We start from the raw sequence: 12,199 nt of genomic DNA on the forward strand, positions 1-12,199 counted from the left end.
TTTTTGATAGCTGATAGAGTTCCCAAGCTCATCTTTGGAACTCCTTTAGGGTTGAGATGCTGGCAGTGATTTAGTGACCTAACCCTTTTAGACTTTTAAAAACTTTATCTTAACAATCCAGTATTAAAGATGAAATAGAACATAACTACACATCTCCCCATTCTCCCGTGTCTCTACTCACTGTCTGATGCAGTTGCTCTGCATCAGTTCAACACCTCCCAAGCCAGCAGTGGCACAAATACACCTTCCTGACAGATTCCCCCCTCCCATTTTGCCAGTTTCTCCCTTTCAAACAACAGTTTTCTCCGCTATCCTTATCTATACCACTGGGACAGTGTTTATTATTAGAAAGCGTGGGCTATGGTTCAGTAGGTCTAATGAACCTGGCTGCCTTTCCAAGATGCAGCCCTTAGAAAGTGCTTGACAACACCATTGCCCAACGTAAATCCCCAGTGCAAAGCCTTGAAAAAAACCTAACACCCGACCCATTACCAACGTGCTACACAAAAAGGCCAATTTAAAAACCATCCTTTGAACGATTGCAAGCTAGCTGCCAGAGTACCACTTATGATATATCTATTAATCTTAATTACATATTGCAAAAAAAGAACTCCCAGATCAGTTAATATTAGTTACAATTACCTATAAATCCTTCAGTTTAACTGCGCCACAAGGAGCCTTTGCCCAAGTAAAGGCTTGTAACAATGAACAAAGCCTTGTGAAAACATATTGGTAGAGTCCTGAGGATGTAGCATTTGGCCATTCCTGCCTGTGTTTAACCCCAGCCGGCAGACGCTGGTGGGACGGGCAAGGGAATCGGAAGATTAAAAGAGAGAAAACCCGTGGGTTGAGATAAAGGCAGTTTAATAGGTAAAGCAAAAGTCACGCGCACAAGCAAAGCAAACCAAGGAATTCACTCCCAGCTTCCCATCGCAGGCGGGTGCTCAGCCATCCCCAGGAAAGCCGGGCTCCATCGCGCCTAACGGTGACTTGGGAAGACAAAACACCGTCACTGCGAACGTCCCCCCTTTCCTCCTCCTTCCCCAGCTTTACATACTGGGCAGACACCGTACGGTACGGAATACCCCTGTGGTCCGCTGGGGTCGGCCGTCCCAGCCGTGTCCCCTCCCAGCTCCTTGTGCCCCCCAGCCCGTGGCTGCTGGGGTGGGGTGAGGAGCAGAAAAGGCCTGGGCTCTGGGCAAGCCCTGCTCAGCAATAACAAAACCATCTCTGTATCATCAACACTGCTTTCAGCACAAACCCAAAACACAGCCCCAGACCAGCTACTATGAAGAAAGTTAACCCTGTCCCAGCCAAAACCAGCACACTGCCTGAGAAGCCCACCACCACATAGAGCTAAAAAGCCTCTGAGTTCTCCTTTTACAAGGGAAAAAACAAAGAACAAAACCAGGAGCGTTTCAGGAAGCCACATCAAACCAACATGTATCTCACTCCATGTGTTTTTTGCTGGCGTCTACTTTTAAGAGCCAAAAAAGTAGAAATACTCAAGGCAAGAGAGAACAAACCCACAGGACACCGTTACTTTCCATCTTCCCTGTACTCATGGGGACACACACACACCGATCTCGATAAACCCACCAGTAACGGGTACTCTCTCCAGCAGTTGCTTGTCAGACACACAAAAAGCAAAAAAAGAAAAAAAAAATTAAGCTTTATAAAGAAAAACTCTTATTTAACTGTATAAAGAATACAGATGGAAAATTAGGGGGACAAAAAATTATGGGACATGCGTTTTTTAGAGAAGAGTCTTAATAAGCAATAGCAACACGTTTTTAGCCTTCACTGATATAATGCAAGTGGGTATTCCCAAAATGATCCTGCTGCTCTCCAGAAAAGCAGCCAAAGACTCTCCAGAAAAGCCATCCCTCCAGAAAAGGATGCCAAACTAGCTCCTCCCCACGAACCCCTTGCCAAGCATTACAGACCCTCATGGTTCAGCCCCCACCAGCAGCAGGGACCACACGGCCGCTCACTCACTGCCTCCGGCCCCAGTACGGAGGGGAGAAGAGGGAGGAAGAGGGGAAAAAAGAAACCTTGTGGGTTGAGATAAAGACAGTTTAACAGAACAGTAACGGAAGAGAAAATAATAATAATGGTAAAAGAATATACAAAATAGGTGATGCAATGCAATTGCTCGACACCCAGTAATCAGTTGCCCAGCCCGTCCCCAGCAGCAATCACGGATCCCTGCCCCCCCGCCAGCCCCCATCGATACACTGGGCATGGCGTCTGTGGCATGGGATATTCCCCATCTATACACTGGGCATGGCATCTGCGGCGTGGGATATTCTCTATCTATACACTGGGCATGGCATCTGCAGCGTGGGATATTCTCCGACACTGGGCATGGCGTCTGTGGCGTGGGATATTCTCCATCTATACACTGGGCATGGCGTCTGCAGCGTGGGATATTCTCCATCTATACACTGGGCATGGCGTCTGTGGCATGGGATATTCTCCATCTATACACTGGGCATGGTGTCTGTGGCGTGGGATATTCTCCATCTATACACTGGGCATGGCATCTGCGGCGTGGGATATTCCCCATCTATACACTGGGCATGGCGTCTGTGGCATGGGATATCCCCCATCTATACACTGGGCATGGCGTCTGCAGCGTAGGATATTCTCCTACACTGGGCATGGCGTCTGTGGCATGGGATATTCCCCATCTATACACTGGGCATGGCGTCTGCGGCGTGGGATATTCTCCTACACTGGGCATGGCGTCTGTGGCATGGGATATTCCCCATCTATACACTGGGCATGGCATCTGCGGCGTGGGATATTCCCCATCTATACACTGGGCATGGCATCTGCGGCGTGGGATATTCTCCATCTATACACTGGGCATGGCATCTGCGGCGTGGGATATCCTCCATCTATACACTGGGCATGGCATCTGCGGCGTGGGATATTCCCCATCTATACACTGGGCACGGCGTCTGCGGCGTGGGATATTCCCCATCTATACACTGGGCATGGCGTCTGCGGCATGGGATATTCCCCATCTATACACTGGGCATGGCATCTGTGGCGTGGGATATTCCCCATCTATACACTGGGCACGGCGTCTGCGGCGTGGGATATTCCCCATCTATACACTGGGCATGGCATCTGTGGTGTGGGATATTCCCCATCTATACACTGGGCATGGCATCTGTGGTGTGGGATATTCCCCATCTATACACTGGGCATGGCGTCTGTGGTGTGGGATATTCTCCATCTATACACTGGGCATGGCGTCTGTGGTGTGGGATATTCCCCATCTATACACTGGGCATGGCGTCTGCGGCGTGGGATATTCCCCATCTATACACTGGGCATGGCGTCTGTGGTGTGGGATATTCTCCATCTATACACTGGGCACGGCGTCTGTGGTGTGGGATATTCCTTTGGCAGCTTGTCCTGCCCGTGCTCCCCCTCAGCTCCTGTGGGGACCTGGAAGAGTCCTTGACTTAACATAAACATCACTCAGCAAGAACAAAACTAGTATGTGTTATCCACGTTCTTCTCATGGGGAATCCAAAACACAGCAGCTACCAGGAAGAAAATGAACTCTGTCCCAGCTGAAACCAGGACACAAACACCAAAACAAATCCTGCCAGATTGATGGAAAAGGACATATCTCTAGAGAATCCCAAAATACAGCTGGATGCAAGTTTGTGTGAGCTTATCCTTACACACCACTGAAAATTTGCGGCTCCCTGGGGGAAAAATGTCCAGCTCCTGCTAGATCCCCACGGGACACTTTTGATATTAGGGGGAAAAAAAGTTATTCTAGAAGAGTACAAAAGTACACATTTCATTACAAAGCTGGAATAAGAAGAAACATAACAAAATATACCATTATAAAAAGAAAAATAATCTAACTGGAAGCTAGAGTGCTTCTTGGCTCTTGCAGCTTTCACCGCTTGGCTTCTTTGCCTTCTGGGCCAAGACGCAATTTCAGCATATTTAACTCTGCCCAAATATTGGCCTTCTGACAAAGGACAGAAGTTGGTTCTCCCCAAACCGCACAGATTAATACTCACAAGCTGTTAAGTGCAAATGAATCTCTTTAAACAGATTTTGGCTAAAAATCTGTGTTATTTTTCCTACAGTTTGGTTCAGTGATCCATGTTTCAGAGGAATTTCAGTCTGATGGTTTTTAGCTAACCTAGCATAGCAACTCTGTTGCGATGCAAACCGACCACCACCGTTTTTTCTGATTTTCAGTAATGTATCCACTCCAGCCACAGTGCACACAGGCTTAGGAGATTCCCACCTTCACCCTCCAGCATCTGTTCATAGCTGACCTACACCATCCCGTTAGGATGATCCATTTTCCGTGTTATGACACATCATTGGTCATCTCAAAATTACACAAATACTCTATAAGCAACAATTTTCAGCTCCTTCCAACCTCTAGACCGCTCACGCGTAGCAGAAACACAACAAGCTTCACAGCAAGGGTGCTCAGACTGTGCGACACCCCTGCCTTCAGATATACACAACTATTTTTTGAAAGGAAGTATTTTCACCAGCCATAGCCCAAAAGAAATAGAAGCAAAGGATCTGGAAGTTCCTGCACAAAACCACCGCCAGTTCTTCACAATCTGCATCTGGTGCATGTGGATTACGAATCAATTTGGATGAGCAACATCCATGTTACCTCTGTGCAGGACCAGTGTTTTCTGAACACAAACGCTGCTGGACCACACCAAAAGCAGTTCCAGATGTTCAGAGCCAGCTCAAACCAAAGCAAAGAGGCAGAAGCAGGTCTGGCAGAGTTTAACTCTGCCCACAGTCTACACCGAAAACAAGAGGGTGAAGCTTCCCAACATCAGGAGCAGGAAGGAGAGACAATATGGACATACCAGGGAGCATTTAGTTAACTCCAACCCATCTGGGTTTATCGCCTCTGGCTTACTGTGAGCTCTTCCAGACAGAAGTTGGCTCCCTTGGAGGTACAAACCTGGACTCATCAGCTAGAGAGCAGTGTCATGTCCATATGCGCGGTCAGCTCTTAGCTAAGACTGCAGCCAGGCTATTAACCCCCCCTAAAAATGAATAAAAATAACTCTGAAGGACAACGGAGTAGCCCTGGAGAAGCCTTAACGCACCAGGGAGGCTCTGCCCCTCTGCCCTTGTTGGGCTTTAAGCCCAAGCGGCAACCAAGACCACGAGCCATTCACTCATCTTCCCCCTCAGCATGATGGGGAGGAGAATTGGGGGGAAAAAAAGGAAACCTCGTGGGTTGAGATAAAGACAGTTTAATAGAACAGTAACGGACAAGAAGATAGTAATAACAATAATGATAAAAAAGAATGGTGCAATGCAATTGCTCACCACCCAGTGATCAGTTGCCCAGACTGCCCCCAGCAGCAATTGCAGATCCCTGCTCCCCCGCCAGCCCCCATCTATACACTGGGCATGGCGTCTGCGGCGTGGGATATTCTCCATCTATACACTGGGCATGGCGTCTGCGGCGTGGGATATTCTCCATCTATACACTGGGCATGGCGTCTGCGGCGTGGGATATTCCCCATCTATACACTGGGCATGGCGTCTGTGGCGTGGGATATTCTCCATCTATACACTGGGCATGGCATCTGCGGCATGGGATATTCTCCATCTATACACTGGGCATGGCGTCTGTGGCGTGGGATATTCTCCATCTATACACTGGGCATGGCATCTGCGGCGTGGGATATTCTCCATCTATACACTGGGCATGGCGTCTGTGGCGTGGGATATTCTCCATCTATACACTGGGCATGGCGTCTGTGGCGTGGGATATTCTCCATCTATACACTGGGCATGGCATCTGCGGCATGGGATATTCTCCATCTATACACTGGGCATGGCGTCTGTGGCGTGGGATATTCTCCATCTATACACTGGGCATGGCATCTGCGGCATGGGATATTCTCCATCTATACACTGGGCATGGCGTCTGCGGCATGGGATATTCTCCATCTATACACTGGGCATGGCGTCTGTGGCGTGGGATATTCTCCATCTATACACTGGGCATGGCGTCTGTGGCGTGGGATATTCTCCATCTATACACTGGGCATGGCGTCTGCGGCATGGGATATTCTCCATCTATACACTGGGCATGGCGTCTGTGGCGTGGGATATTCTCCATCTATACACTGGGCATGGCATCTGCGGCATGGGATATTCTCCATCTATACACTGGGCATGGCGTCTGCGGCATGGGATATTCTCCATCTATACACTGGGCATGGCGTCTGTGGCGTGGGATATTCTCCATCTATACACTGGGCATGGCGTCTGTGGCGTGGGATATTCTCCATCTATACACTGGGCATGGCGTCTGTGGCGTGGGATATTCTTCATATTCTCCTGGCTGGCCAGGGCGGGCAGGGATCCGTGATTGCTGCTTGGGACAGGCTGAGCAACCATCACCAGATGGTAAGCAATTGTATTTCATCGCTATTTTTGTAAATTTTTTTACCATTATTATTATTTTCTCTTCCACTACTGTTCTATTAAACTGTCTTTCAACCCACGAGTTTTTCCCTCTTTTTTCTCCCTCTTCCCCCTTGGGGTAGGGGGGAGTGAGCGAAGGGCTGCGTGGTCCTAGTTGCCAGCAGGGGTTAAACCCAACAATTACACATCTGTGAGACCCCCCTAAAACCAGTAATAACTAATTCCCATTTTTCTAGGTAGTTTTATGATCCTCAGCACCATATGACGGCTTTTCAGCAGCCTAGATGGCAACTCCCTCTGCGACTCTTAGGGACCATTCGAAAAGTAAAACACGATTCCAGCAACTGCTACTTTAAAAGCACCTGATTTCTCTCCTTCGTAAGTCAGCATAACGTCTGCAAAGAGATATTTAAATTTGATTTTCATTATTTCTAAAGATTCCAATATAGACCAACATATAATCATGAAATTTTAGATAAAACGAAAATGCAGTATCTAACTTTATACCTCACAAGGCAACTATATAGAAGTGAATGTATTGCCCAGTTTGGAGTAGTTAAGAAACCATTAGTGTAAAAGACCATTTCTGTATTAAAGCCAGGCAGACTCGGGGAACAATTCACTTATTTTTTTTGTTTTTAAGTACGCAGTGTCCTATTGCAGCACCTAGGCATTTGGGAATTACAGTGAAACCATGTAAACAAAATGAAATATTAATCCCAGCAGTCCTGACCATCTGATAATTTCTGTCTTTACCAATGTAATTATATTTACTTAGTCAACATGATGATCATGTTGAATAGCAACTACTTCCTTTCTGTGTGTCCATCAACACTTACACACAATATCTGAGAAGTGAGTGAGTCTAAACTCTATTGGTATTTATTTAATTATAACAAAATTGGTGCTGGCACATTTTCCAGAGTGAGAAATTGCTGTCCTCACGCGTGCGAGCTGGTCCTTTGGGTTTCAGTGTCATAGAACATACGACAGAGAACTTCTCTTTGCCCAGAGAAGCTGTGGCTGCCCCATCCCTGGAGGGGTTCAAGGCCAGGTTGGACGGGGCTTGGAGCAACCTGGGCTGGTGGGAGGTGTCCCTGCCCGGGGCAGGGGAGTCAGAACTAGATGGTCTTTAAGGTCCCTTCCAACCCAAACCGGTCTGTGATTCTATATTGCAACGGTCACAGGAAAGAAAAGGCTCAAACTGATTTAAGGGCAAACAAAACTCCTTTAATTCATCTGGGGTTCCCACAAAGAGAGAAACTGACACTAAACAACCATTTGTGCTCTAACACCTTGAAAAAAAATCATGCCATCAGTGCACAGCCGGTACCTGAAGCGCACACCTCTTCTCGGTAGCTTCACACACTGAAGCACACTGTGTCGGCACCGGCATGCTGCCGCCCATCACTGCTGGCACCCTGGGAACCTGCGAAACTCATCACCCCCGCTCTTCAGCGGTGATCCGTTCCCTCTAGTCGGTCACATTAATTCCCTCTGCGCTTCCCTCCCTTATTCCTATTATTGTATTTAAACAAATGAACCAGAACACTGATTTTCATGGAATCAATTACATGCGTTCTTCCTCGAATTAAAGCATTTATGTCAATCTGTCGTGGTTTAACCCCAGCCAGAATCAAGGACCACGCAGCCACTCGCTCACTCCCCCAGCCACGTAGGGTAGGGACAAGCGGGAGAAAAGGAGAGGAAAGGAAAAAAAGTCACGGGTTGAAATAAAAAGTTTAATAGAACAGTATGGAAAAGGAAAATAACAATAATAATATTAATGGTACAAGAATATACAAAATAAAATGATACAACACAAGCTGCTTTCACCACCCAGTGATCAGTTGTCCAGCCCATCTCCAGCAGCAGTCACAGATCCCGGCCAACCCCATTTATGTACTGGGCACGTGTCTAAGGTATGGAATATTCCCCATTTATATACTGGGCATGTGTCTATGGTATGGAATATTGTGTGGGCAGCTTGTCCTGTCTGTGCTCCCCCTCAGCTCCTGCGGGGAGCTGAAAGAGTCCTTGACTAATGTAAACATCACCTGGCAACAACTAAAACAATATGCATTATGGACATTCCTTTCATACCAAACCCAAAACACAGCAGCCACTAGACAGAAAATTAACTCTGTCCCAGCTGAAACCAGGACACAATCCTATTAGAAATTTCTCTCCACCTAGCATCCGAGACCAGAAATAAAACTCAATTCCATAAGCAAGAGTTTGGGAATGCCTCAGCAACTATTTGTCAGGAAATTACAAATTTGCAGAGGAACACAAGTTTCAACCAAAATTCTATGAAAAGGTTCTCACGTCCTGATGGATAAGACAAAGGGCTGCCAGGAGCCTCTTACCAGGCTGTATAGGGGACAGATTTTTATGCCATCTAATTTACCTAATGGATTTGCAAGCCTTTCTTTTTGTTTATTTCTTTGTTTGTTTTTTTTAAATATGTTTTATAGGGTTCTGTTATTTTAATTGCAGAGTTAAAGTTAGACAAGCAGAAAGAAATATTTGGTATATTTAAAAATACGGTCTAAAAGTTGCTCCTTGCTGTGAGATATTAACCCAAAGATTTGTACACACTGACGACAACTCAGCAACACGATCAGCCTACAAGGGGCTGGCTGCTCTCATTAAACAGTCACCACGATGACGTTTCTCTCAAGCAACGTACACACCAAACCAAAGAAGCAAAAGAAGCCTGCGAATAAAGAACAGGAAACACAACAGGCGATACCCAAAACATGGTGAAGATTAAAAACGTTGTGATGCATCCACAAGAGGCAGGTAATGTTACGCACCCCGACAGGCATACGGTTTTATCTCCACCTCCCTTCACCGTCAGGATGAGGCTTCTGTAACAATTCTTTCTGCTGCCTGGGGATGTTCTTTGCTGCCCGCCGCACCGCTCAGCACAGACCCACCTTTGCCCGATCCCTGCCTCGAGCAGCCCTTCTGCAGAACCACAGGTTGGAAGACACCTTTAAGATCGTCAAGTCCACCGTTAACCCAGCACGGCCAAGTGACCACTGACCCACGTCCCTCAGCACCACGTCTGCCCGGCTTTTGAATACCCCCGGGGATGGCGACTCCACCACTGCCCTGGGCAGTCTCTTCCGATGCTTGACAACCCTTTCGGGGAAGTTTTTCCTAATATCCATCCTAAACCTCCCCTGGCACAACATGTGGCAACTTGAAGCGCACTCCTGGGTCTCTCCGAGCATTCCTGCCCTCCCGCTCCTCCCCAGACAACCCACGCCCCCCACAGCTCCTGGAGTGCAGATTTGCTGCAGGGGGGCGATACTGAAGCACTAGACTGAATTCAATGTTAAGTCACCTGGTATACGGAAGGGGAACAAAATCCAAACGCCTCTAGATTTTAAGAAAAAAATAAATAAAATTCAATCTGCTTACTATATGCAAGTATCTTCATGTGAGCTGCCTGCACGCTCCCCCCAGTGCTGGGGCACTGGTCGACACAGGTCTGTACTGTCACTACTGGTTTCAGCTGGGACAGAGTTCATTTTCTTCCTGGTAGCTGCTGTGTTTTGGATTCCCCATGAGAAGAACGTGGATAACACATACTAGTTTTGTTCTTGCTGAGTGATGTTTATGTTAAGCCAAGGACTCTTCCAGGTCCCCACAGGAGCTGAGGGGGAGCACGGGCAGGACAAGCTGCCAAAGGAATATCCCACACCACAGACGCCGTGCCCAGTGTATAGATGGAGAATATCCCACGCCGCAGATGCCATGCCCAGTGTATAGATGGAGAATATCCCACACCACAGACGCCATGCCCAGTGTATAGATGGAGAATATCCCACGCCGCAGATGCCATGCCCAGTGTATAGATGGGGAATATCCCACGCCACAGACGCCATGCCCAGTGTATAGATGGAGAATATCCCACGCCACAGACGCCATGCCCAGTGTATAGATGGGGAATATCCCACGCCGCAGACGCCGTGCCCAGTGTATAGATGGAGAATATCCCACGCCGCAGACACCATGCCCAGTGTATAGATGGGGAATATCCCACGCCACAGACGCCATGCCCAGTGTATAGATGCGGAATATCCCACGCCGCAGATGCCATGCCCAGTGTATAGATGGAGAATATCCCATGCCACAGACGCCATGCCCAGTGTATAGATGGAGAATATCCCACGCCACAGACGCCATGCCCAGTGTATAGATGGAGAATATCCCATGCCACAGACGCCATGCCCAGTGTATAGATGGGGAATATCGCACGCCGCAGACGCCATGCCCAGTGTATAGATGGAGAATATCCCACGCCACAGACGCCATGCCCAGTGTATAGATGGGGAATATCGCACGCCGCAGACGCCATGCCCAGTGTATAGATGGAGAATATCCCACGCCGCAGACGCCATGCCCAGTGTATAGATGGAGAATATCCCACGCCGCAGACGCCATGCCCAGTGTATAGATGGGGCTGGCCGGGGACGCAGGGATCTGCAATTGCTGCTGGGGGCGGTCTGGGCAACTGATCACTGGGTGGCGAGCAATTGCATTGCATCACTCTGTTTGTATATTCTTTTACCATTATTATTATTATTTTCTCTTCTGTCACTGTTCTATTAAACTGCCTTTATCTCAACCCACGAGGTTTCCTTTTTTTCCCCCCCAGTTCTCCTCCCCAGCCCCCGCGGCGGTGTGAGTGAGGGGGTTCAGCCCTGGCTACCACTACACCCTCCGGGGGGTCGGGGGCTGCCCGCTCCGTGCCCCGACCCCCGGACACCCCCCGCCCCTCGGTCCCATCCCGGCCCCGGCCCCCCGCCCTCAGGGGGCGTGGCCACCCGCGGCTCCTTTGCATAACCCCGCCCCTCCCCGCCCACCGCCCAATGGGAGGCGTCAGCGCGGTGGCAGCGCCCCCTCCTCCCCAGCCCCCGGGGGGCCGGAGCCCCGCCCCCCCCCCCCGCGCGCGCGGCGCTAAGGAGGGGGCGCCCCCCCACACACCCCCCTCCCTTCAAGGAGCGATGGGCCGGGGGGGTCTCCCCTCACGGCGCCGCGGGATAACGGTCCGGTCCCTCGCACCGGCGCGGCCCGCCGCCGCCCTCCCCACTCACCCGCCGCCGGGCGCGGACAGCCCCCTCCCGCTGGGCTGGAGGCGAGGCGGAGGAGGCGGAGGAGGCGCTGCCGGGTGCGGCACAGGCAGTTCCCCGCAGCCTCGCGGCGGTGGGCCCGGCCGCCTCCTCACGGTGTCGGGCTGAGCCCAGCGCCGCTCCAGGGGAGGGCAGGCGGGCGGGGAAGGGAAGGGAGAGGTTTTTTTGTCCGCCGAGGCCCGGCCGCGCAGGCGCGCCCCGAGCGGGGGCCGCCGGGAGCTGCAGTGCGGCGGCGGCGGTGTGGCCGGGCCGAGGGGCGGGCGGCGGACTGCGGCTCCCGCCCTGCCCCGCGCCGCAAGATGGCCGCCCCCCGCCCCGCTCCCTCAGCGCCGTCCCCTCCCGTCCGCCCCGCGGCCTGGCCCCGCGGAGCCCCCGGCCCGCCCGGTCCTGCCTGAGGGACTCCTCGGTTGTGGGGTGACGGGGAGCCCCGAAGTGGCCTCGGCCTGTCGGATTCGGTGGCTGCCTCCATCCTGGCCGTGGCAGCCCCTCACCGTGATAAACCATCCAGGCCCAACGCCCAGGGCCGCTCCCAGGACCAACACTGGCAGCAGCAGCCCCCACAGGCAGCTGGCGTGCTTCTGGTTTAATAA

The 12,199-nt window shown here is 50.5% G+C and overlaps 1 protein-coding gene across 10 annotated transcripts in view; it reads right to left on the reverse strand.

Annotated features, from left to right (window-relative positions):
- The window catches only part of GTF2I (general transcription factor IIi), a 77,504-nt gene extending 65,636 nt beyond the window's left edge, over nucleotides 1-11,868 (reverse strand). For 6 of the 10 annotated variants that reach the window (XM_074595748.1, XM_074595741.1, XM_074595747.1 and 3 more), the window contains exon 1: nucleotides 11,574-11,774. The gene's annotated coding sequence lies outside the window, so the exon portion shown is untranslated. Of the gene's footprint in view, nucleotides 1-4,978; nucleotides 5,064-11,573 lie in introns of all 10 variants that reach the window. The other 4 variants (XM_074595738.1, XM_074595749.1, XM_074595744.1 and 1 more) reach the window with 4 other exon arrangements.
- Nucleotides 11,869-12,199: the final 331 nt, after the last annotated feature.

This window comes from Larus michahellis, chromosome 7 (genome assembly GCF_964199755.1).
Source record: "Larus michahellis chromosome 7, bLarMic1.1, whole genome shotgun sequence".
Classification (NCBI taxonomy): Eukaryota; Metazoa; Chordata; class Aves; order Charadriiformes; family Laridae; genus Larus; species Larus michahellis.